The sequence below is a fragment of the Microcaecilia unicolor genome, chromosome 10 (genome assembly GCF_901765095.1).
Source record: "Microcaecilia unicolor chromosome 10, aMicUni1.1, whole genome shotgun sequence".
NCBI classification, from domain to species: domain Eukaryota; kingdom Metazoa; phylum Chordata; class Amphibia; order Gymnophiona; family Siphonopidae; genus Microcaecilia; species Microcaecilia unicolor.
In genome coordinates, this window is record NC_044040.1 from 208,262,597 (window position 1) to 208,288,245 (window position 25,649).

Below are 25,649 nucleotides of genomic sequence, written 5' to 3' on the forward strand. Positions count from 1 at the left end.
ATTTAACAGCACTGGAATTCAAATAGCAGAGATATAATACAGTGTTAGTATACACCTAATAAGCATCATTAGAACATTCAACTAACAGAGATGTGATGCTAAAGATTTTCTTCAATACAGCTTACTATATAGCTGATGGACCAAGAGCAGATATATGATGGGAACAAGATGCATGGTACAGAGTCAGTTGGGATAATTTGATGGTTAGCTAAACTCAAGGCAAGTTCTTTGTATAGTTAAGCAAGAGATAAGGAACTGATCTAAGTTACAGTGTGTGTAGCAACTAGTCTAAGTGCAGAATGAGTGGATAGAGTTACCCTATGTATTAAAGGCTTGGGAGAAGAGCCAAGCTTTCACCTGCTTCCTGAAGTAGAGGTAGTCTCGAGTAATATGTTGCCTCTCTGGTAGTAAATTCCAGAGTGTGGGGACTACTCCTGAGAAGGTTCGCTGGTGGGTATTACATCGTTCAGTTTCTTTTGACGAAGGTACAGATAGTGATGATCCTTGAGAGGGCCTTAGAGGGCTTAAAGGTATATATAGAGCTAACTTATTCTTGAAGTACTCTGGCCCATTTTGTCTTAGAACCTTGAAAATCAAACATAAGAGTTTTAAATTTAACCCTGTAAGGTACTGGTAGCCTTTGTAGCTTTTGCAGGAATGATGTGATGTGGTCATACCTCTTGCCGCCTTCTATCGTTTGTGCTGCAGCATTCTGAATTAGTTGGAGTTGATTCAAACTCTTTTTGGTTCCCCAAATGTACAGAGCATTACAGTAGTCTAGTTGTGATATTATCATGGCATGGACCACTTGTGGTCAGACTCATATATGGAGTGGAAGAGGTATTAAGTCTTTAGAAATGTGGTAGATGCCAATGGTATCAACTATACTGAGGGAGGATCCTCAAAAAAGATGCCAAATATATTACCTATTCATCATCTGAGGTAGTTTGTGTTATTATATGCGCTCTTGTAATTGAGGTTATGTGGCCAGGAGTAGTCGCCCATATGCTTTACATTTGAATGAACATAAATCCAGGATTGCAACAAGAGACTTCAGGCACCATTGCTTCAGCATTGGTAGCTGAAACAGCAAACAATGTCCGATATACAATGGAGAATTAGTAGAAGGGGGTGGGAGGATGGTGATTGTAAGAGGTATTTAAATTTATAAGGAGCAACATTGTATCTATTTATTGAATACAACAAAAAAAGGGTGGGAAAGAACCAAGTCCAAGAGATCAGTCCAAACACCAGGATAAGATGCTCCAAAAACAACTTTATTTGGACCCTACACGGTCCGTGTTTCGGCTACAAAAGCCTTCCTCAGGGGTCAATTGATGAGTGCTCAGCTTTATATCAACTGATGATGGAGTTCATAAATATGTATCTCCAAATTTTAAAATTGAATTTGTTCAAGTTGGACACTATACCCACTTTGACCGAGAGATATATATTTATGCGCAGTTAAGGCAGTGGAGGATTAGATGACTGCATCCGTTAGATTTGAACCCTGGCTTCCCTGGTTGTCAGCCTGTTGCTGTAACCACTAGGCTGCTCCTCCACACCATAAATTTACAGCTGCTTCAAAGTTGGTGTTAATGTGTGTTCATACTTTACGTAGTAACATAGTAGATGACGGCAGAGAAAGACCTGCACGGTCCATCCAGTCTGCCCAACAAGATAAATTCATATGTGCTGCTTTATATGTATACCTGACCTTGATTTGTATCTGCCATTTTCAGGGCACAGACCGTAGAAGTCTGCCCAGCACTAGCCCCGCCTCCCAACCATTAGCCCCACCTCCCACCACCGGCTCCGCCACCCAATCTTGACTAAGCTTCTGTGGATCCCATCCTTCTGAACAGGATTCCTTTATGTTTATCCCACGCATGTTTGAATTCCGTTACCGTTTTCATCTCCACCACCTCCCGCGGGAGGGCATTCCAAGCATCCAACACTTGTGTACCCACATATTTTGGAAAATACAAGAGAACATTGCAACTTTGCTTCCGCTTTACCCAAACTACACCCCCCCCCCCCCCGTGTTGCCCATTTGTGGCACTCATGTATATATGTATACAAACAGTTTTGCATACTGAAAAATCTTTATAAAATTATTGCCTGTAAGCTCAATGGGTTAGGGGCTTATTGTACCTTTTGAGCGTTATTTGGAAAGCTGGGCTACAGTTCCGAGACATTTTCTTTATCCCTATCTACCAAACGGGCTGTTGGAAAATTACACAGTTGAATATGTGCATCGGCGAGAGAGTGCCCGCTGATTTGCACTATGCATAGGGGGTACCGGGGGTGTATTATGGGTATATGCATAGAATAAACACACAAATTGCTTGAAAACATTTTGCACACTAGTGGAAATCGTCGTTTGAGTGGGAGCCTGTTTTACAAAGGCAAAGAATCCTCTGTGTGATCTTGATAAAATAGGCATCTTTTTGGACTTTCCACATAAGTATCACGTTATTAAATTAGCACCAAATGTTCATCTTGTATTTTTTTGTTGTGAAACTTATGATGCCTGCATTAGCTCAGTTTAGTTGGATTGGGCCACTGTTAGATCCCGAATATTGTCGAATGCAGAATCAACAGGTTACGCACTACAGATGTGAAACAGCTCATTGAGTTGCAATTTTATTTTAACACTATATTTTTAAATTCGTACAAGAGACAAAAGTTCTTAGAGCCATTGGAAGACAAAACCTTTGAGTTATATTATTGTGGTCTTTCAAACAGCCTTCAAAGACTACAATTTTAATCAGGATCAATATGGTTAATGGAACTCTACAGTACAATGGCTGATCCAGAATTAAATGTCCATCTTATTTTTAAAAATGTTTATCTATTCCTCACACAGTGAAATCATTCCTCTCTTTATATAGTGGATGCCTGTCTTTCAAATGTTTGTATTGAATTTTTTTTTCTATGTACAAAATCTGCTTTCAAATATGGAATAAATGCTCATATTTTTTCAAGAATGACAGCTGAGGATGTAAATAGACTGTTATGAATCTGTAGGGGGGGGGGGGGGTTGGTTGTTGTTTTTTTTTTTTAACCATGCCTAAGTCATTAGTGATTACAGTTTGGGAGGTAGCGGTTAAGTGATTAGTTGTGAAATCTGCACTATATGTTATCACTTTTTGTGCATAGAAATATGGGACTCTTGTGTTTGAGGAAATACATTAGTGTCCAGTGCAAGGTAGCATGCCCGGTTCACGGAAAAGTGGAAACCATGCACACCTACTCTAAATATAGATATCTCTGTGGTTACTTTAGAGCAGGGTGGGCAACCTCAGTCCTCGAGGGCCACAATCCAGTCGGGTTTTCAGGATTTCCACAATGAATATGCATGAGATTTATTTGCCCGAGCAGAAGGAAAAAGGCACAAACAAACAAAAAAAGTTCCTTTAACTTTTCCAGTCACTGTGTTGATTTAAAACACCTACTGTAGGTTTAATAGGCTTACTATAAATATTTCCCTTTTCTGTAATAAGGAAGGATTCTGTTTTATGAATACTGCCTGTGTTGATCCATTCTTCCTTCTGCTGCATCATTCCTGCAAGGCCAATGCTCTCTTGTTGATTCCATACCCCCCCCCCCCCCCCAATTCTAACTCTTACCTGTGGCTTTCAGGATAGCCACAGACAAATGTTGTATATTATTGTCCTTCAATTAATATACTGATGTAATTTGTCTCGGACTAAAAAAGAATGCCGAAATGTATATGTTTTGCATGCATTTGATCTAACAGGTGGGTTAATTTGCATAATTATTGCCTTGAAAACCAGACCTTGGGTCCCAGGTTATGTATCCATGACCTGTCCTGTGAGGTCTCATTACTGTAAGGACTTACTTGTTGTGTGTTTACTTTGAATAATCTTGTCTTTAGTCTTCTTTAATTGTTCTTCCTTTTTTGTATGCTGTTGTGTATCTGAGCGAGGGTTTCTAAATAAATAACATCAGACTTTGTCTCTCTTGATGTTGGATTTTAAAGAATGTTTTCTAGACTATATCATCCACAAGCACAGAATAGTGTCTGAAAGAACAATTTAGTGGCATTGTGGCCTGGGGGAGGGGAGGAGACCAACCATTTTGTTCCTTTTGCCTGTGCAGGTAATAACAGGTAAGGCAGTTGCAATGTTAGACTACCTACATCTACAGAAGAAACAGTGGCGTTCCGAGGGGCGCTGACACCCGGGGCGGATCGCCGATGCACCCTGCCCCCCCCGTACAGCGCGAACCCCCCCCAGGTGCACACCGCTGGGGGGGTGCTGCGCGCCGGTCAGCGTCGTTGGTTTCCATGCTCCCTCTGCCCCGGAACCGGTTACTTCCTGTTCCGGGGCAGAGGGAGCATGGAAACCAATGATACTGACCGGCACGCAGCACCCCCCCAGCGGCGTGCACCCGGGGCGGACCGCCCCCACCCCCCTTTGGTACACCACTGAGAAGAAAAGGCCAGAGTTGATGTGCAGGCTAAAAATTTGTGTTTTGTTTTGTTTCCCCAGTTGTTGATGGGCGTGACCTATTGAGCGATAATGTGCACTATTGAGGACATGTGAAACAATCCAAAATTTTGGTTTCTTTCCTATCATTTTGGGTTTAAAGTAATAGGAAAATACATGGGAAGTATTATTATATAGTAACATAGTAGATGACGGTAGAAAAAGACCTGCAAGGTCCACCCGGTCTGCCCAACAAGATAAACTCACATGTGCCATTTTTTGTGTATACCTTACCTTGATTTGTACCTGTCCTTTTCAGTGCACGGACCATGTAAGTCTGCCCAGCACTATCCCTGCCTCCCACCACCGGCTCTGGCACAGAGCGTATAAGTCTGCCCAGCACTATCCCTGCCTCCCAACCACCAGCCCTGCCTCCCAGCACTGGACGTGCATGTTGTCTGAAACACATGCACGTCCTTAATAGCCAACTGATAAGGTGCATCTAGTTAGATGGTTTTATTGGAATAACAATAACTTATCTGATATCCCAGTGGTTCCAAAACCTGGTCCTGGAGGCACCCCAGCCAGTCAGGTTTTCAGGATATCCACAATGAATATTCATGAGAGAGATTTGCATGCACTGCCTCCAGCTCATGCAAATCTATTTCATGAATAATCATTGTGAATATCCTGAAACCCTGACTGGCTGAGGTGCCTCCAGGGTCAGGTTTGGAAACCGCCGTGATAACCGGATAAGTTCCAGGTCCGCCCACGCTCTGCCCTAGCACTATTTGCTTATGACAGAAGCAGTCTGTAAGGATAGTCGGAGGAACTATCTGGATAATGCCTTTCAATATCCCCTTACTTTGAAAAGCAGCTGCCCTTAACTCTTGAATATTAACCCATTAGAAATAAATACAAAGTTTTTAATATATGTCGAGAGCTATGGTTTTTAATAAAAAAAAAACCCAAACAGTTCAAATTTAGCACTTCTTGATAGAGGTATTGTAATCTCATACTGAGAAACTATACCAAAGAATGTCAATACTTCATCTGAGCTTTCATTAAGATTTCTGGAGCTCCTCCTCAGATTTACTTATGCTGAAAATGTTTCAAATGCTTTTCTTTCTTTGTAATTCTTTTTTTCTAATTTCCGATATAGCCACCTCCTGCAGTATTTAATCAGGAAGAGTGAATTAGCAGTTCAGTCAACCTAACAATGGCGAATTGATGGCCTGCCATAGAATAGAATTACAGAGAATATACAATAGAATTTCGTTCAAGTCCTGTGTATTTATTCATCAAATTCAGCACGGCATCAGTCCTTTATGAATGATCTCATTGAATTATCAGCACGTAACGCTACTAAATCATCCAGGGAATATCTCATCTTATTTTTCCCTAGCTGCAAGAACATAATCTATAAAACTATTCATACTGCTAACTTTTCATATCAAGGCACCAAAACATAGAACTCTCTAAACAAATTAGACACACAAATGATTGCATGTTGTTTCGAAGTTTACTGAAAACTCATTTTTTTTCAGTTCAGCCTTCAATAAAGCAAGGAATTAATTTGAACTGAATTAATGTTTGATCATACTGTATCATATTCTATCAACTTTATTTACTTCCTATTTCGTAGATAATCGAGACCTTACTAGATCATCCTATAATTAAAGATTACATATCTAATATTACTTAATAGACTGTAGAAGTCTGCCCAGCCAACAACAAAACAAGCGGAAGATATCCAGAAGGACCAGACTGAAGCCACAGATGTTGGAAACCAGAATAATTTATTACGACCCAACACGGTCCGTGTTTCGGCTGCAAAGGCCTTCTTCAGGGGTTTACAGGCTAGAAGCAGTCCAGAGAAAAGCAACCAGAATGTTTTAGGATAAACACTGAAAAGATATGATGAGAGGCATAGCCAGATCCAGTAGTTTGGATGGGCCCAGAGTTAACTTAAATGGGCCCACACCGAAACATGGACCGTGTTGGGTCGTAATAAATTATTCTGGTTTCCAACATCTGTGGCTTCAGTCTGGTCCTTCTGGATATCTTCCGCTTGTTTTGCTGTTGTCTTGTTTTTTTTGCGGGAGATTTTGGACTCTCTTTGTTGTTTTTTTGAAGTCTGCCCAGCACCAGTTTTGCTTCCCAATTACCGGCATCGCCACCCAATCTCCGCTGACATTGCGTGGAATCCAAAATATCCAACCTAGTTTGACAATGTACCCAACTGAGTGCTACAAACACTGTCCCTCTAATTTGGGAAGAAGAGGGGCCAGCCCAGTAAACCTACAGTAGGGCGTATGCTTATCGAGATAAATACTTTTAGGGGCAAGTTTCCAGAAGGTGTCTAACTGCTATGTACTTTTAACCCCTCCGCAGAGCAAGAAATCTGATTTCAAAGACAACATATGTAGTTACCTTCTGTTTGAAAACCATCGTGTCCTATGACGGAGGAAAGAGATTTGCTTTCCTTCTGTTTCATGTGTGGGGATTTCTTTTTTCCATTTCCTTTATCCACCCTAGATCATTTGGCACCATTTTGGAATATAGCACCAGCAACGGAGAATCACTTCTGCACCTTCTGGAAGAGGTCCAAGAGGGTGGAATCAAAGCAGGGATAGGGGTGCTTGTTTCTTTTTAATTTCACAGTGGGGTTAGTTAGCTGGTGGGAAAAAAAAAATCACATAACTGCGTCCAGATGTTCTTGAGTACATTGAGGGGAGGGAATCTAGTGGTACCAGCAACGTGATGCCTATGTGCGTACCTTTGAACAGATATTTATATACACCTATTTTGAGGACAAGTTTAGGTGGTTTACACAATTCAAAATCAAAGTAATAAAAGAAGGAAAAGAACTCCAACAGTGAGACAAGAAACATCCAATCAATCGAAAAATAAATGAAAAATAAAAAAGACCTCAAACCAACTTGGCCTGAGCAGTCGATTCGATCAAGTCTATCTCCTGCCTGAGACCCCACCGTGTTTCCAAAAGGTAATTGGAAAAAGAGTGTTTTTTATAAGGCGGTCTTAAAATATGTTAAATTATTTTCAGATTGGAGAGTAAGAGGGAGGTTATTCCAAAGGGAGGAAGTCAAGAAAAAGAAAGCTGTACTTTTGGTCCTCTCCCACTTTGCCTTAGAAGGTCCAGGAAGGACCAATCTAGTACTCATCCACAGACTGTTCTCTCCCCTCACCTCCTCCCCGTCTTCAGAAAACATTTATTTTTAATTCTGACACGTTTGTGGACCTCGTGAACAAGCACATGTATGATTAGGAGCTGACATAATTTATTATTATTAGAATTTACATAATCAGGTTAAACTCTCACTTTTTATCTGCCTAATGGACAAATATGGGCCTGATTGACTTTTCTTCCATTCTTTGGGGGAATAAAAACTTTGTATATCCTTCCTCCATCTTGGAAACTTTACTCCTGTTACCTTAATATATTTGTAACTAGCTTTTGAGAGATTTTCTTCCTTTATCAGGTCAGTATTGGCTCTAAAGCTTGTAGAAATGCATTGGCTTAGTCCAGTGGAAAGATATTGCCTGAGTCTTATTTGCTGACTTATTTTTCCACATTTAAATGGAGCAATTTTCATAGGCATTTACTCAGGTAAAATGGCCCGAATGAAAGTAGGCTGTTCAGATGTGGCTAAAGACACAGAGGGGCATAATAGAAAGGGACGCCCAAGTTTTGCTGAGGACGTCCTCGCAAAACGTCCTGGTGGAGGGGCGTGGAAACCCGTATTATCGAAACAAGATGGACGTCCATCTTTCGTTTCGATAATACGGCCAGGGACACCCAAATTTTGACATTTAGGTCATCCTTAGAGATGGTCGTCCCTAGACTTGGTCGTTTCTGATTTTCGGCGATAATGGAAACCAAGGACGCCCATCTCAGAAACGACCAAATGCAAGCCCTTTGGTTGTGGGAGGAGCCAGCATTCGTAGTACACTGGTCCCCCTGACATACCAGGACACCAACCGGGCACCCTGGAGGCACTGCAGTGGACTTCATAAATTGCTCCCAGGTGCATAGCTTCTTGACCTTGTGTGCTAAGCCCCCCAACCCCCCCCCCCAAAACCCACTATCCACAACTGTACACCACTACCATAGCCCTTACGGGTGAAGGGGGCACCTATATGTGGGTACAGTGGGTTTTGGAGGGCTCACATTTACCACCACAAGTGTAACAGGTGGGAGGGGGATGGGCCTGGGTCCGCCTGTCTGAAGTGCATTGCACCCACTAAAACTGCTCCAGGGACCTGCATACTGCTGTGATGGACAAGAGTATGACATTTGAGGCTGGCACAAAATATGTTTAAAGATTTTTGAGGGTTGGAGGGGATTAGTGACCACTGGGGGAGTAACGGGAAGTGATCCCTGATTCTCTCCGGTATTCATCTGGTCAGTTTGGGCACCTTTTTGTGGCTTGGTCTTAAGAAAAACAGGAACAGGTATTTGTAGCATTTATACCCCTCTCTTTCCCACTCGATGGCAGGTAGCTTGGTCGTAAGACAAACAGGAACAGGTAAAGTCGTCCAAGTGCTCGTCAGGGACGCTCTTTTTTTTTTTCCATTATGGGTCGAGGACGCTCATGTGATAGGCACGCCCAAGTCCCGTCTTCACTATGCCTCCGACACCCCCTCGTGAACTTTGGTCGTCCCCGTGATGGAAAGCAGTTGGGGACGCCCAAAATTGGCTTTCAAATATGCTGATTTGGGCCACCCTGTGAGAAGGACGCCCATCTTCTGATTTGTGTCAAAAGGTGGGTGTCCTCTTTCGAAATTGAGCGTATACAAATTGTAAGCTGTGGGAAAAGAACATTTTAAGGTGGGGGAGGAGGAAGCGCACCATTGATATTTCAAAGTACAAGTGCTATTATGCCCACCTTCCTTACCACACACACAGGAAGCAGTATTATTCAATTGGGCACCTCCTAGTGCCCAGAGGGGGTGTGGTAGGAGCTTGCTCTATAATAGAAGGTAGGGGATGGGGTTTGATATACTGCCAAAGTGGAAATGGCTTGCATGGTGGTAATTCAGCAGCGCTGCCTGGTTACCTCTGGGTTAGCCCGGGAGACCTTATCGCCACCTCAGTGGGTGGCAGAAAGGGCTCCCCATCGCATGGCTATGCGGTAAGAGTTCCCAGCTTAGGTGGGTCTTTTTATGTTATGTTAAGAATGGATTTGGTTTGACAATATTTTATTTCCAGATGGTCTAGTGGAGAAACAAGCCAGATGCTAAAGATGCGAATCAATTTACATAGACGTAATATTAAACATCACAATGCCAACCACGATGTCACTGCATCAATGATTTTATGGTGAGAATACTAGAAGGAAATTTTAAGACAATCCAGGAATGTAAGACCTTTGAAGTAAAAAACATGAAATACGTTGACACCCACCAGACAGGACTGGGATTTCTATCACATTATAAACCATAAAATTCTACTGCTTTGTCACCCTCTTATCAGTCATCCATCTCTCCCTGTTTCTCAGCTAACCCACTCCACCCTCTTCCTGTGAGACTCATTGCAATTCTTTTGAAAGTTTCACTTACATTTTTTGATTAGCTTTCGAACAGAAATGAGCAAATGTTGACAAATCCCAGAATATATATTGTTAGTCCAATAAAAAAGGTATCAGATTTTCTTTTCTCTGTTTTGTTTTATTTCTGTCTATTGCCTTATTTTCAGTGGAAAGAGTTGTTCCCCATTATTACTTTGTGCCCTTTCCTCTTCCAGTGAAGTTTGTAAGTTACCCTCCCTCGTCTAATCATCTTCACTACTATGGTACTCCAGGAAACAAGGGTCCTTCAAGTCTACTTATTTAGTGGTCTTTAATCTTTACAATGCGTTACTTTTTAAAGAAGGGAAGCAGACGTTTCAAAGAAAGAGAAACCACTGACTCATCTTACTGACAAATGAAAGGCAGCATTAACCACTTTCTTGGCTGGATTTCCACGTCTGAAGGTAAGCACCAAATACCTGCAAAAATAAACGAGAACAGCCAGCTTCCTCTGATGATAAAAATGAGAATCCTTGATTTATTTTGACCTCAAACTGTACAACAATGACAAGTTCTACCAGTAAACTCCCACATCCTCACTGAGGCTGTGTGTTCCTCTGGACACACTGTAGTAAATCAATTTCCAAGACTCTGTGTTCCTGTGCCCATGATGAATGTCCCTGATGTACTTCCAACAGCAGATGCACTATATTTTTAAAAAATGTCTTTACTGAGTAACACAACCCAAGCAGAAGCAGGCGCTCCACTGGTCAGCCAGAATACCAGAAGGCCAATGAAGGCTTTTATTTGAATTCACATAAAAGCCGGGATGAGTGTGAATCCTATATCAGCAACTATGTCAGTATTTGTTGTTATGGAATGGTAGGTCAATGACCTGACAACACAACCTGTGACTGATCTTAAAGAATTTGTTCCTTTTTTCTTCCTTTTACCCTCCCCCAATACCTTTTACCTCCCCCTTTTTTCCTTTTTCCTCCCAATTCTATTAGTTTATGGTTCCTCTGATATTGATAAGAGTATTTCCACTCAAAGGAAAACATATGATTCACAACTAGAAAAAAAAGAGAGAGCATGGGGGGGGGGGGGGGGGCTAACCAGCATAGTGTGTATAGACCATGCTGGTCTTTAATTTTACTGTGATCATTTTCAGTTGAAAATCATTCTTTTATCTGCAGTTTTACTAGTGTTCTATTAAAAGGGAGATTAAACAGGTGGGCCATCTGGTAAATCTCGGAAAATCAGACAGGCATTTGTTACGGCAGCGGTGCTGAGATTCCAGAATAATCCACTCTCTTTCATGAAAGCAATCAGGAAGAGAGAAAGTACCTTTATCTGCTCAAAACAGTGGATATGCAGAATATGAGCTGCAGTGCCCCCAAAAAGACATAACCTTATGGATGGATGAACACATTACTGTATATTCGCCAATGTATGGTTAAATATCTCTGTGGCCTGCGGATTTTAAGCACCTGTTCTTTTTTTGGCTGTATTATTACATTGTATTTGGGCATTTGTATTTAATTATCAATTCATGAGATTGTTTTAACACGAGTTTTATATTCTATGCTTCTAATGATCCCCTTTTTCTTTAAGACAGCAAGGGAAAATGCTTTTATGACTGCAAGGTCAACCGTGCTTGGGCTTCATTCTTCTACATCAAATTGAGGGATTAGGCGTTTCTTTGTTTCTTAGAAAAATGCTATTAAAGGTCTAAAGAGAGATGTAGATCAAGTGGTCTCACTGCAGATTGCAGGCAGCCGCGGATCATGACAGCTTTTATTTCAAAGACTTCTGGGAGAGCAGGCCCTGGTGGGGAATCTGGGAACAGAACTGATCTTGACAATGGGGAACGTGTTTTTTTTTCTCTGGGTTCCTCTCAGGCCATGAATCCAAGTAAAAACTTGTTAAGCATTTGACAACACTCTTCCAGAGTTCGCTGTATGCAAGTGTGCATTTGCAAGCAGAATACAGCCTTGATGGTCAAATCTGACTGACTAGATCTTTCACAAACAGGGAAAAACCTCTAAGCCAGAAAAGCCAAAGTACAGGCTGATCAAAGGATGAATCCAACTCTGGAGATGTAGTCAAAAACTACTTGCATCAATAACGTAGTTTTTGATTGCATCTCCAGAGTTGGGTTCGTCCTTTGATCAGCCTCTACTTTCTCCTGTTTGACTAGATCTTTCCCCATGATAGTGGTGGTTACAGTGAAGACCCATGAAAAGGATGGGACTGCTTTTCTGCTGTCTTTGAATAGAGGGTGTTAGGTTCCTATTTCCATGAGCTGAGGAAATAAATCTGGCATGTATTCTCTAATGGAAGGGGAAGGGATGCTGTAGCTCATTACTTTTTTAGTTACAGTTCAAGACCAGCTATGTGATGCAAGGAGTCATCGACCAGGAAAGGGATCTAGGCGTCATCGTCTATGATCTATTGAAACCCTCTGCTCAGTATCTGGCAGCAGCTACGAAAGCAAATAGAATGTTAGGTATTACTAGTAAAGGAATGGAAAACAAAAATGAGGACATTATAATGCCTTTGTATCACTCCATGGTGCAATTCTGGTTACTGCATCTCAAATAAGATATAGTGGAATTAGAAAAGGTACAGAGAAGGGTGACAAAAATGATAAAAGGGACGGGACGACTTCCCTATAAGGAAAGGCTAAAGCAGCAAGGACTGTTCAGCTCGGAGAGAAGGCGGCTGAGGGGAGATATAATAGAGGTCTATAAAATAATGAATGGACTGGAATGGGTAGATGTGAATCACTCCTTTACTCTTTCCAAAAATACTAGGACTAGGGAGTATGCAATTAAGCTACAAATTAGAAAATTTAAAAAAAATCAGAGAAAATATTCCTTCACTCAACGTGTAATTAAACTCTGGAATTCATTGCCAGAGAATGTGGTAACACTTGTTACTACCACTGATTGAGTTCCCTAGCCCATCTTTGCTGTCTCTGGCTTTGAACACCTGCCCCTCTGCGCTGAGTGAGCCAGTGCCAATAAAGCTCTGCTGTACCTATGATCATTGCACCACCCACCACACCAAGAAAGCGAGCACCAATTGAACGTCAGAATTTGAACTGGGCTTTCCTGGTTCTCAACCTGCTGCTCTGACCATTAGTTTGCTCTTCCAGGATTGTTCAACTCCATGTCCCAAAGCAGAGTTATTCTCTAAAACATGGGTCTGAACCCAGTGTTCGGGACACACCTAGCAAGTCAGGTTTTTGTAATATCCACAATGAATATGCATGAGATAGATTTGCATACAATGAAGGCACTTCATACAGATTTATCTCATGCATTTTAATTGTGGATATTATGAAAACCTGATAGGTTAGGCATGTCCCAAGGACTGGGCTGAGAACCCCTGCTCTATAACAAAGGCACGGCAGACACAGCTGTAGTATTCCAAAATCATTGTCTTTACAGAAGAAATTGTGACACTGGTACCATTTCACTTCAATATAACAGAGCTCATGCCATCTTCAGTCATAAAATCTCCTTGAGTCACAGAGATTGTAGATAGGATCCAGCCAATGGGAAGGCAGTGGAAGGCAGCTCTAGTCACGGGAAGGGAGGAGGTGATATTACTACTTACTACTACTTATCATTTCTATAGCGCTACAAGACATACGCAGCGCTGTACTCCATACACAAAAGGACAGTCCTTGCTCAAAGAGCTTACAATCTAGATAAGACAGGTAAACAGAACAATAAAGGTAAGGGAATAAAGAGGTGAGGATAAAAGGACAGGACAAGTGAGTAGTGGTTAGGAGTCAAAAGCAGTGGTAAAGAGGTGGGCTTTAAGTTTGGACTTGAAAACGGCCAAAAACGGGGCTAGACGTACAGGCTCAGGTAGTCTATTCCAGGCGAGAGGTGCAGCAAGAGAAAAGGAACGGAGTCTAGAATTAGCAGTAGAGGAGAAGGGGACAGATAAGAGAGATTTATCTACAGAACGGAGTACCCGAGAGGGGGCGTAGGGAGAGACAAGAGTGGAGAGGTACTGGGGAGCGGCAGAGTGAATGCACTTATAGGTCAATAAGAGAAGTTTGAATTGAATGCGGAAACAGATAGGGAGCCAGTGAAGTGACTTGAGGAGAGGGCTAATGTGAGCATAGTGACTTTCGCAAAAAATGAGTCACGCAGCAGAGTTTTGGACTGATTGAAGAGAAGATAGATGGCTAAGAGGGAGGCCGGTAAGAAGCAGGTTACAATAATCAAGACGATCTGGAGGAAGTTTCTTTGCTGTAACAGGAGATGACATGACATCAAAAGGCTGAAGCCGGTTTCCCCCAGCAGCTGCCATATTGGTGTACTTAAAACAAACCCCTCAACCCCCCCCCCCCCCAACTCCTCTCCTAACAGAAAGATTGCAAGGAGAGTGTTTATTTATTTATTGCCTTTGTATCCCATATTTTCCCACCTCTTTGCAGGCTCAATGTGGCTTACAATACATCATGGATAGTGGAAATATATAAAAGAATAGACATGTAATATTACAGAAGGATTTTGGGTAACATGATAATAGTTTAACAAGCAGAAATTATAAGACAAATCTGGAAATATGTGGAGGAGTTCACATTTGCTGATCTTTGTAGTATACCTTGTCAAAGAGATGTGTTTTCAGTAGTTTGCAGAAGTTAGTTAGCTCATAAATCGTTTTTAAGTTGCGCGGCGACGCGTTGCAGAATTGTGTGCTCAGGTAGGAAAAGGTTGAGGCATGCGTTAGTTTGTATTTTAGACCTTTGCAGTTAATAAAACAAAATAAACCTCACAAGTTTGCTCTTGTTTTTCAATAGCATCTGTGAGTATTTGGGTCACTCAATATGGTGACAAGCTTCAGCCCACATAATGGGCCAGATAGGCTCATGCCATCTCCTGTCTTATCAAACCTTCTTGTGTAGAAGCACAGACATATATACCAATACAAGTGCACTGGCACACACAAACATTTACCTCCTCACATATACATGCAGTCATACACACAAACATGTACACACACATCTACCGACCCCACCCCCAACATACCCACACATGCGTTTACATGCAAAGACATTGGAAAAGAATTGCATAAGCCATGTTCTGCATGCTTTTCCCAGATTGTTTCAACACATGAACTACAATTCAGCCAGCAATTAATAAATGTAAATAAAAATATCAATGTTCTAATTATGCTGCCCATGAGAATCTCACCTATAAGAAACTAACCCTCCCTTCCCCCACCCACAGACATTTTTTTGTTGCTGTTGCTCTGATGAGGATGAAATGTATTCAGATGATCTTGAAGTTATGGAACCAGTGTACTCAGCCTTCATTCAGCAGCAGTACCCAGTGAGCAGACTCCAGGTCTATGTATATTTGTGTCCTGGACCAGTGGTTCTCAACCTTTCTTCTGCTGTGACATGCCTGACAGACAACATTCATGTACGTGACACACCGAACACTAAAATTCACAGCTGAGCAAAATATGCCTACAAATTTCATTGTTTAACTGCTAGTATGAATTTGCCTATCCCATATCCAAAAGCTGTATGCAACACATCAGTCCCAGATTTCTCACTTGTCATACAACAAAGCAAATATATATTCAAATTCTAGTGTCACCTCAGTAACAGCAACATATTTATCCCTCCACTGCCAGATACTGTGAAGCAACATAACAACTTCCAAATATGCTACTCAGACTATATAGCAAACCGAAATCTAGGGACAGCAGATCTGCCACATTTTGAGTTGGGGCTGGAAGCTGCAGTTATTATTGGGGGTAATGGGGAAGCAGAAGTAGGGACCAGTTAAGGGAATTTCAAGAACCTGACTGTCAAGGTTGGTGGTCTTCCCAGCTTGCAGACACCGATGGTGGTAAAGGAAACACAAGCTTGCTGTCTACAACAAATTTTTTTGTGACATTGGAGTGGAGGAGTGGCCTAGTGGACTTTGGTCCTGGGGAACTGAGGAACTGAGTTCAATTCCCACTTCAGGCACAGGCAGCTCCTTGTGACTCTGGGCAAGTCACTTAACCTTCCATTGCCCCATGTAAGCTGCATTGAGCCTGCCATGAGTGGGAAAGCGCAGGGTACAAATGTAACAAAAATAAAATAGATACTATTGGAGATTCTACATGGAATGTTGCTACTATTGGAGATTCTACATGGAATGTTGCTATTCCACTAGCAACATTCCATGTAGAAGGCTGCGCAGGCTTCTGTTTCTGTGAGTCTGACGTCCTGCACGTACGTGCAGGACGTCAGACTCACAGAAGCAGAAGCCTGCGCGGCCACATTGGTGATCTGCAAGGGCCGACTTCTACATGGAATGTTGCTAGTGGAATAGCAACATTCCATGTAGAATCTCAAATAGTAGCAACAGTGGAGGAATGGTCTAGTGGTTAGGGTGGTGGACTTTGGTCCTGAGGAACTGAGGAACTGAGTTCAATTCCCACTTCAGGCACAGGCAGCTCCTTGTGACTCTGGGCAAGTCACTTAACCTTCCATTGCCCAATGTAAGCCGCATTGAGCCTGCCATAAGTGGGAAAGTGTGGGGTACAAATGTAACAAAAACAAACATACCTCCCACCTCTTGGGGACACACTAGCGTGTCCCCACACACTGGTTGAGAACCACTGTCCTAGACAGAGCTATAGACTATTGTCCTTGGCTGAGGACTGTTTCTGCAGCAACTGGGCTGAGCTGGGAGGAGGTCATAAAATTAAAGGGAAACACCCCAGTTCTGAATGAAGATTCAATGGCACCAGGGCTACTAAAGATGGGTTCCAATTAAGATGGAAGATGAAAGGAGAAGGAAGGAAACTAAGGACCCAAAAAATTCCTTAAATCCTAGTCTAAAAAATTAATAAACATAGTGAAATTTGCTTTTTAAATCATTTTGTTTTGTCAGAACTGGACAGATTATAGCATTGATTTAATATTTTGAAGATTGCTTATATACCGTTAAGAGCGGGAAGATTGATGAATGTGCTGAGGAATGTACTGAAGGCAATCTGTCTCTTAGGATGTGATAATAAGATGCATGGATGCAACATTCTTGTGAAGCCATAAAGAGCAGGTTGATTTATTACAGGAACTAATTTTAGCTTGTGGTGCCAAGATCCAACACAGAAAGACAGAACGTGAGGTTAGATAAAGACCATATGGTCCATCTGTAACTTCTCAGCTCTACAATTCCCCCTTCTCCATCAGAGAAGACCCTCTTTGCTTGCCCTGTGCTTTCGTTGATTCATATGCTGTCTTTTTTTCCTTCCACCTCCATTGGAAGACTGCTCCATGCATCCATTACCTTTCTGTAAGGAAATATTTATATTATTCCTGAGTCTACTCCTTTCATCCTCATTCTATAACCCTTTGTGGAAAGAAACCTGTTTTCTATGCATTTATATCTTGTCTCTTTCATATCTACCCTATCTACCTTTTCTCCAGAGTTTACGTGTCAATAATGCCTTGTGTGAGGATGACATAAGTGTTATGATCAATAATGTCACATCAATTTTCTACCTCTGTAAAGATTTTAGGAGTCTATTTGGATTCCAAAATTAACTTTACAAACAGAAATCCAATGAGCATTTTTTACCATGCGTAACCTTTGTCAAGTTCACAAATATTTTGAACAAAAACACTTTCAGTTAATTGTTCAAGCATTGATTTTTAAGCTTTTTGGACTATTGTAATATCATCTATCTTGGCTGCTGCTCTAAGCAGATGATCAGGAAATTACAGATCATTCAAAATACAACTTTATGTTTAATCTACTTATTTTAAAAAATCTGATGAAGTATCACCTATCTATATGAATGTTCATTGGCTTAAAGATACATGCCAGAATTTCGTTTAAGTTTTTATGTTGAACATATAAGGTTGCGTTTGGTTTAGTACCTTCAAATCTTTCTAACCATTTTGAATTTTCAACACCAGTGCGGGATACAAGAGCTTGTAATCTGTTCACTTATCCCTCTTTAAAGAGCAAGAAGAAGCTTAAGCAACTGGAAACTTTATTATCCTTCCAAGTACTACTACTACTTATCATTTGTAAAGCGCTACTAGACATATGCAGCGCTGTACACTTGAACATGAAGAGACAGTCCCTGCTCAACAGAGCTTACAATCTAATTAGGACAGACAGACATGACAAACGAGATAAGGACAAAGAGTAGAACGATTCTAGAATCCCAAGGAGTAGCAAAGATTCCGGAATCCCAAAGACTACTACTACTACTTATCATTTCTATAGCGCTACTAGACCTACGCAGCGCTGTACACTTGAACATGAAGAGACAGTCCCTGCTCGACAGAGCTTACAATCTAATTAGGACAGACAAACAGGACAAATAAGGGATAAGGACAAAGAGTAGCAAGATTCCAGAATCCCAAAGAGTAGCAAGATTCCGGAATCCCAAAGAGTAACAAGATTCTGTGCCGAATCCCAAACAGTAGTAAAGATTCCAGAATCCCAAAGACAACTACTACTACTACTTATCATTTCTAAAGCGCTACTAGACGTACGCAGCGCTGTACACTTGAACATGAAGAGACAGTCCCTGCTGGACAGAGCTTACAATCTAATTAGGACAGACAAACAGGACAAACAAGAGATAAGGGAATATTAAAGTGAGGATGATAAAATAAGGGTTCTGAACAAGTGAATCCTAGGCACAAAGCAAAGTAACAATGAAGTGATTCAGAAGAAAGTGAAAGTTCAAGTGACCCAGTTGTAGTTCACAGATAATCCCTAGCCAACTTGAAGAGCTTGAGTTATTCTAACAGGAAGGATGGGCAAAAACTGTACCAACCCACTGTGCAAAATTAGTTGATACTTTGAATGATTTCTGTCTGTTACTGTGGCAAAGACTGGATAAAACTGTCTTGAATTTTATGCTCTCTGCTTTAGATTATAGACATTTCAGACCTATGATTAAGATGTAGCTGTTCAGGGAATTCATTCTGAACTCTATGGAGTACTAATTTTGTTGTTTATTCTTTTAGTTAATTGATTTTGTATTTTTGAAGGGAATTTGTATTGTTAATATTGTTAGATTGTTATTCTCTGGTAATTTCCAGGTTAATTTGTCTGTAATCCACATAGAACTAAAAGGTATATAAGATGCTATGTTATCTGCAAAACCTTCTAGGGCTCCGGACGGGGTGAGTGGGTTTTCCTGGGGGTTACTAGAGAGAAAGCCTATCAAGTAGTCTGAAGAGGCTGAGATCCTTCTGGATTTTGCCATCAGCTTTTCTACCCCATTTGAAGATCATAAAATACAGTCCCATCCAAATCCCATTCCTTTTCTGTGCACAGAAATATACCACTTCATATGCTGAAACATTTCCTTGGGTTTTTTGCAGTGCAAATGTGTGACACTGCTTTTTAAAGGATTAAATCTTAGCTTTCAAATTCTAGACCATTCGTCAAGCTTTGCTAGATCCCTTCTCTTGTGTTCCAGACCTTCCAGGTCATCTATCCTCCTGTTGCATCTTTTGTTGTCATCTGATAACCCTTTCACAATATTGTTGGAAAGAACCAACCAAGGACAGATCCCTGTGGCATACTACTAGTAATTTATCGAAGAATGCTCTAAATAATTATAAACACATACCTTACTTCTTAAGGAATATTAAATAAAGGCCTCATAAGCCAAGGGTACCAACTCAGTGGACACACCTATAATGGCGTTCATCATAGGCCAACCACCACCTCCAAAAAAACCTGCAGAGTGAAACCACTGGATCGGTCTGCAGTAAAAAAAAAGAGGGTGGTATAGTAGCAAATCAATTGTTAATAGACATAGCTGATATCTATTAGAGTAACATCTTGTATATATTATCGGAAGAATGATATCAAAACGAGAAGAGTGAAAAGAGAGATACCGTTGAGGGAAAAACTTACGGAACAAAATCAAAACAATCAAAACATGAAGAAGTACTTAGCTTCAATCATAGGTTCGCAACCGTAAGACACCTCTAGTACACATATGGTGGTGGGGAGATTTTCAAAAGATACCACATAGCATAGTAACGTTCAATCTCTCACGATCAATCTCTCTTTATATCTCTCATCAATCTCTGTTAGTCTCTCTCTTACCATTAGTAATGCCTTTTTTCTTGAAGTGAACTCGGTAGTAGACTTTTAAGTCACCACCCACTGAACCAGTTTCTAGCTCATTCATTGTAGGGCTTGTACAAAGGATCTTGGTTTTTTTTTTTTTTTCCCCATAATCCAACTCTCTGCTCATCAAATCAAAGAAATTGATCAGAATTATCTGACAAGACCTATCTCAGGTAAATTTATGCTGCCTTGGATCTCATAATCCTTTAGAAACTGTGCCGTCTTCTGTTTTACTAGTGTTTCCATTCATTTACTTATCAGAAAGGCCAGACTAACTGCTCTGTAGTTCCCGTCCTCCTCGCTTCTGCTTTTGTGGAGATGGACCATATCCACCCATCTCCAATCCTCCAGAACAACTGGACTCTAGAAGTGCTGAAAAGGTCAGATAGCGGAGCCACCTGAACTTCTCAGAAGTTCCCTTAATGCCCTTGGATGTATCCTTTCTGGTCCCATCCCTTTTGTCTACTTTTAGGTTATCTAGCTCCTCATGAACACAATTTTTTGAAAATTATTTGCGGTCTTCCTCACTTCAGTTTCTATTTATGTCAGTTTTCTGCGGTCGCATTTTTGGCTCTTTCTCAGTGAAAATGGAACAGAATTATGGGCCCTGTGTACTAAGCTGTGCTGTATAGGCACGCTAGTATTTTCAGCGTGCGCTAAACTCTAGAGACACCCATAGGAATATATAGGTGTCGCTAGCGTTTAGCGCATCTTAGTAAACAGGGCCCTATTTGTTAAGAAATTCTACTTTTCTTTACCAGCCTCAATATATTTCTTCTCTTTATCTCTGATTCTGACAAAGTCTTGTACCTCTTTTTTTTTAAAACCATATTAGCTATGTTTTCTTACATTTCCGTCTTCACTGTCATGACTACTTTCTCATCTTCTTAGATTTTCCAGATATTGTTGCTTGGTTTCCGCTTTCTGTGGTTTCTTAGAGTTTGATAGGGATGTACAGTCATTTGAGATGACTTTTTTTATGTTGTTTCTAGCCAGAAATGACAGGAAAATACCTTAAATTGTTTGTTTTCCGTGTCATAAATAATGTCTACTCGAAATATACGCGCCAACGCTAGCGCAGCCCCCTTTTGCTGTAGCTTGGTAAAGGGGGCCCTATGCTTGTTACTTAGTAGCTTTAAAAACTTTTTTATGAACATACTTTTTCTTACCTGGAAGTATATTTGATAGTATTATGCCATACAAGCTATCCTGTATATGTAAGTACTTTGCATGTTTTTAAGTCACAACTTTTTTTTAACGTTTTTTTTTTGTTACATTTGTACCCCATGCTTTCCCACTCATGGCAGGCTCAATGTGGCTTACATGGGGCAATGGAGGGTTAAGTGACTTGCCCAGAGTCACAAGGAGCTGCCTGTGCCTGAAGTGGGAATCCAACTCAGTTCCACCACCCTAACCACTAGGCCACTCCTCCACTGTTGCTACTATTTGAGATTCTACATGGAATGTTGCTATTCCACTAGCAACATTCCATGTAGAAGTCGGCCTTTGCAGATCACCAATGTGGCCGCGCAGGCTTCTGCTTCTGTGAGTCTGACGTCCTGCACGTCAGACTCAGACTCACAGAAACAGAAGCCTGCGCAGCCTTCTACATGGAATGTTGCTAGTGGAATAGCAACATTCCATGTAGAATCTCCAGTAGTATCTATTTTATTTTTGGTACATTTGTACCCTGCGCTTTCCCACTCATGGCAGGCTCAATGCGGCTTACATGGGGCAATGGAGGGTTAAGTGACTTGCCCAGAGTCACAAGGAGCTGCCTGTGCCTGAAGTGGGAATTGAACTCAGTTCCTCAGGACCAAAGTCCACCACCCTATCCACTAGGCCACTCCTCCACTGTTGCTACTATTTGAGATTCTACGAATGTTGCTATTCCACGTACGTGCAGGACGTCAGACTCACAGAAGCAGAAGCCTGCGCAGCCTTCTACATGGAATGTTGCTAGTGGAATAGCAACATTCCATGTAGAATCTCCAATAGTAGCAACATTCCATGTAGAATCTCCAATAGTATCTATTTTATTTTTGTTACATTTGTACCCTGCGCTTTCCCACTCATGGCAGGCTCAATGCGGCTTACATGGGGCAATGGAGGGTTAAGTGACTTGCCCAGAGTCACAATTTGCCGATAACTCTTAGGAGAGGAGTATTTAGATGCTCGTTTTTAAAAAAATATATATATCTCATATATATTATTTTTGAAGAGAGGAGACCAGAGAGATTTGTTTCCTGTTATTTCCCTTGGAACAAACATTCTAAACTACATCATTCAAGGTTATAAAGACCCCTGAAGCAGGCCATTGTGCCGAAACACGGCCGTGTCGGGTCGCTGTTTATGCACATGTAATTTTTTAAGTGAATTTTTTAAGTGAATAAATATAAAACAGTTGGTATCCTCATCCATTCTCCTCACTTTTTTGTTTCATCTTCACGGTGTCGTGAGGATTTTTTACCTCCTTTTTTGCCTTCGCTATTCCACTAGCAACATTCCATGTAGAAGCCTGCGCGGCCACATTGGTGATCTGCAAGGGCCGACTTCTACATGGAATGTTGCTAGTGGAATAGCAACATTCCATGTAGAATCTCAAATAGTAGCAACAGTGGAGGAGTGGCCTAGTGGTTAGGGTGGTGGACTTTGGTCCTGGGGAACTGAGGAACTGAGTTTGATTCCCACTTCAGGCACTCCTTGTGACTCTGGGCAAGTCATTTAACCCTCCATTGCCCCATGTAAGCCGCATTGAGCCTGCCATGAGTGGGAAAGCGCAGGGTACAAATGTAACAAAAATAAAATAGATACTGTTGGAGATTCTACATGGAATGTTGCTACTATTGGAGATTCTACATGGAATGTTGCTATTCCACTAGCAACATTCCATGTAGAAGTCGGCCCCTTGCAGATCACCAATGTGGCCGCGCAGGCTTCTGCTTCTGTGAGTCTGACAGGACGTCAGACTCACAGAAACAGAAGCCTGCGCAGCCTTCTACATGGAATGCTGCTAGTGGAATAGCAACACTCCATGTAGAATCTCCAATAGTAGCAACATTCCATGTAGAATCTCCAATAATAGCAACATTCCATGTAGAATCTCCAATAGTATCTATTTTATTTTTGTTACATTTGTACCCTGCACTTTCCCACTCATGGCAGGCTCAATGCGGCTTACATGGGGCAATGGAGGGTTAAGTGACTTGCCCAGAGTCACAAGGAGCTGCCTGTGCCTGAAGTGGGAATCAAACTCAGTTCCTCAGTTCCCCAGGACCAAAGTCCACCACCCTAACCACTAGGCCACTCCTCCATATTGTTGCTCCCCCCGCTCTCTGTCTCTATGCCTTTGCCATATAGGAGTAGTCTACTGGTTAGAGCAGTGAACTGAGAACCAGGGAAGCCGGGGTTTGAATCCCACTGATGCTCCTTGTGACTGGACAAGTCACAAAACCCTACATTGCTTCAGGTACAAAATTAGATTGTAAGCCCAGCAGAGGTAGGGAAACACTTGCTGTATCTGAAAGTAAATCACCTTGGACTGCTTCTGAAAAGGTGTGAACTAAATTATTCTCCCCCCCCCCATCCAAAAAAAAGATGCAAGCATTTAATATTTTACTTTTTTCACCCATCTCTGAAAGAGCCTAGTTTAAATCTGTCCTCAGAAGGCTTTCCAGCGTCTACTGGAAGACAGTTTGCTCCTTCTTCAACAGCTGAAACCCCATCTCTGTCCGCAGTCCTTGAAATATCATCCCATGGTTCCAGAAACTGCCAAACTCATCAACACCATCTACTCAGCCAAGTTTCTTTGCCTTGGTTAAAATCCTTGAATGGGAGAGAAGAAAAAAGTACCTGCACCCCTATTTGCCTTCATCCTTTCTCTCAGAGCTTTAAAGTCACTTTTGATATTGTTAGTTTCCATTTAGAATGCAGCATTCACGCCAAAATGGATGAGCGACATTGGAAAATAATCATTAGGCTTGATGGTTCTGGGCAGTCTCTATAAAGCCTTGGATTTTGGCACCTGGCCGAAATCTAAGTGCAGTATATAGAATCCAGGGGTTAGCATGTGCTAATTTTTTTTTTAAATTTTTTATTTATAACCATCCAAATCTTTACAAGCGGTAAAAGAACTTGCTGGAAATACAGAGAAAGTAATATGTAGGAACCATTTCAGTCAGGCAATTCCATTCTCTTCCCCAGACCACCAAACAGGGAGAGTGAAACAAGACAAGGAGATCAATTAAACAGTAAACAGAAAAAAACCCCCATGGCATCAACCTGATTATCCCCAGATATTACTCGTATTGTGTTCAGTTCTGGAGGCCGTACCTTGCTAAGGATGTAAAAAAAAAATGGAAGCGGTGCAAAGAAAAGTTACGAGAATGGTATGGGATTTGCGTTACAAGACGTATGAGAAGAGACTTGCTGACCTGAACATGTACACCCTGGAGGAAAGGAGAATCAGGGGTGATATGATACAGACGTTCAAATATTTGAAAGGTATTAATCCGCAAATGAACCTTTTCCGGAGATGGGAGGGCGGTAGAACGAGAGGACATGATAGGAGAGTGAAGGGGGGTAGACTCAAGAAAAATGTCAGGAAGTATTTTTTCACAGAGAGAGTGGTAGATTGTAAGCTCTTTGAGCAGGGACTGTCTTTCTTCTATGTTTGTGCAGCGCTGCGTATGCCTTGTAGCGCTATAGAAATGCTAAATAGTAGTAGTAGTATATACTTGGAATGCCCTCCCGCGGGAGGTGGTGGAGATGAAAACGGTAACGGAATTCAAGCATGCGTAGGATAAACATAAAGGAATCCTGTGCAGAAGGAATGGATCCTCAGAAGCTTAGCCGAGATTGGGAGGCAGGGCTGGTGTTTGGGTGGTGGGGCTAGTTCTGGGCAAGACTTCTACGGTCTGTGTCCTGAAAATGGGGCTAGTTCTGGGCAAGACTTCTACGGTCTGTGTCCTGAAAATGGCAGATACAAATCAAGGTAAGGTATACACAAGAAGTAGCACATATGAGTTTATCTTGTTGGGCAGACTAGATGGACCGTACAGGTCTTTTTCTGCCGTCATCTACTATGTTACTATGTAATTCATCACTCCACACCGATCATCTGGTTGGCCTCTTCAAGGCCAATATGGTGTATAGTCAAATCACCTCACTGAAAAACATACTTATTGTCCAATATTAGCCAGAAACAATACATCTGACCACATTCCCTCTCCTTTAAAAACCAAGTTAACAACACATATACTTAAGTCTCCAACTCAAATTCCACTGATCAAAGCAATCCCAGTCCTCACAGGCCTCACTCCTTCCAAAGTAACAACTTGAGGAAACATTTCAGCATGTGCTAATTTTTAATGCGTGCTATAAACGCTTCCGCACCTTTGTAAACAGGGCTCTGAGTGTGATTCTCTACTACAAAACAGTCCAGGCTAACTGCTATTAATTACTTCAAAGGTCTATTGAGGCACAACTAATCAGGCTCCCTTTGAAATTTATTTAAGTGTTCTGTT

At 41.5% G+C, this 25,649-nt stretch overlaps 1 long non-coding RNA gene across 1 annotated transcript; it reads right to left on the minus strand.

Moving 5' to 3' along the window:
- Positions 1–1,886: 1,886 nt before the first annotated feature.
- Positions 1,887–25,141, minus strand: LOC115479193. The gene is made up of 3 exons (XR_003943626.1): positions 25,131–25,141; positions 21,280–21,282; positions 1,887–2,225 (listed from the first exon to the last, which is right to left on the minus strand). It is a non-coding gene; the product is annotated as an uncharacterized LOC115479193 (long non-coding RNA).
- Between the last annotated feature and the right edge of the window lie 508 nt (positions 25,142–25,649).